This window comes from Amphimedon queenslandica, unplaced genomic scaffold, assembly GCF_000090795.2.
Source record: "Amphimedon queenslandica unplaced genomic scaffold, v1.1 AMPQUscaffold_12709, whole genome shotgun sequence".
NCBI lineage: Eukaryota > Metazoa > Porifera > Demospongiae > Haplosclerida > Niphatidae > Amphimedon > Amphimedon queenslandica.
Window position 1 is genome coordinate 14,349 of NW_003547055.1, and position 1,976 is coordinate 16,324.

At 33.8% G+C, this 1,976-nt stretch overlaps 1 protein-coding gene across 1 annotated transcript in view; it reads left to right on the forward strand.

The window, feature by feature from the left end:
- LOC109587033 (uncharacterized) overlaps positions 1-1,976 on the forward strand; it is a 9,080-nt gene that overhangs the window by 448 nt on the left and 6,656 nt on the right. The gene's annotated exons all lie outside the window — the stretch shown is intronic.

Sequence of the window (1,976 nt, forward strand, 5' to 3'; positions counted from 1 at the left end):
TACTTGTGTTGTATAGAAAGTTTGAGTTAATACCGATTAAAATTAAATTTTTTTACAAATTTTGAAATTGCTCCAAAATTGGATGACAGTCCCTGTACTGTAGTACAGTGTCTTAGGCCAAATTTTACCAAAATCAAAAAGTAAAAAAATTCAATTTTTATTACATTTTCTGATGCATATGCATGTACTTATGTTGCGTAGAAAGTTTGAGCTGATTCCAATAAAAATTGATTTTTAACGACCTGGGGGCGTAGCCCCCAGGTCATTCCTATAATCATAGATAATAGAGTAAATGAAAGGGATAGGAAACTTCCGTTGCGTGGGCGGGTTATTTCATTAAGATTATTAGGTTGCCTAGCAACATAGGCAAGTTACCCTTCCCGGGCCTTTTCCTTCACTGTTTGGCGTCCTATTTCAACTCATAACTCTAAAGTGACTTGTGTTCATCCTCTGCAATGATAATTAAAGGCATTACAGATACCTCCCTTACAGTCTGTCTAATTTTTTAAGTAAAATAATATTGATAACTATGGGTAAAGTTTGATTTAGTGACCTGATACCTTCAATATTGTGGTTTTGTACCCTTTTTAGAATACAAAAGAAGTAATTCCAGAATTAACTATTACCAACTATTCTATACATTATTACGGAGGGCACGCAACATAAATGACTCTGATGACAGATTTGGTGACTGATTTATAATCAATTCCAAGTTTTTGCAAAGACCTTCGTTTTGTACCTTTTTCTTTACAGTTCAATGATTGGCACATTTAAATGTGATATGAAAGCAAAGCTTGATGTACACTTGAGGGCACGCACATACTTTGTGACATAAACACAATTTGAGAAAAACCATTGTGAAGTTGTAGTATTCCATAATGTTTGATAATTTTCTTAATAAATCCTATTGTAAAATTTAAAAAATTCCTATAAATAGAGAAATTATCATGGTATGGGTAACTAGCATTTCCTGCCGCGAACGGAAGTTTCCTATCCCTTTCATTTACTCTATTATCTATGCTATAATCATAGATATTAGTATAGGTTATACACCGAGACCGAGGTGTATAACCATAGATACTATATATACCAAGTGGATACAAAACAGGATGTGCCTATGCTCTTTTCGCCGGATGTGACGTTTTTCCTAGATACGCTTAGCAACCAAAATGGTGGCAAAATCAATAATTATAAAAAACTTCATAAAAATCTATATTTCTTCTGAAAAGAGTCAGTACAAGAAACAACAGACAATTTAGCTTCATTGGTTTCATATTCATACCCTATTTGATCATCAAAAAAATAATATTATAATAATAGTTTTATCATTCTAATATGGTATATCACAATGACATTAAGTAACTTTTTTCGAAGAAACATAGCTTTAAAATAATTATGAAAATATACAAACCGTACAAAAGGCATGTACGTAGACTCATACAAAATTATACCTCTTCAAATAGCATAGTTTTCCAGAAAAGGCGTTTACAAAACAGACCATAAATAAACTAAAAAATGGATATATTTCTATTTTATAAAACTGCAGTGGAAAGCTAGTAGTTACAGACCATGTAACACAATAATATCCTTCTTCTACCCAAATAACACTTACTAACTCTGCCCCAGATTGGAGAAAAGGTGTTTAAAGTCAGAACTATGGGCCGCCATGTTTTACAGCACAACGAGATCCAGTGATCAAGCAAACAAGGATTCAGCAGGTCATTCGAGCTAATAGAGACTTCATAATACTTACTTCAACTCAGCAAAGTAGTAACTTGACCAAGAACCCAAAACTTCGAGAAACAAGGCCACTAGAGCTATGCTCTTTTCGCTCTAGCGTAGCCTCTACTAGAGGCTACGCTAGAGCGAAAAGAGCATAGGCATACTGCTCGTGACGTCACCAATATAATTTCATGTACAATCTACTTCCTGTTTCGCATCCACTTGGTATATATAGTATCTATGTTGAAACCAAC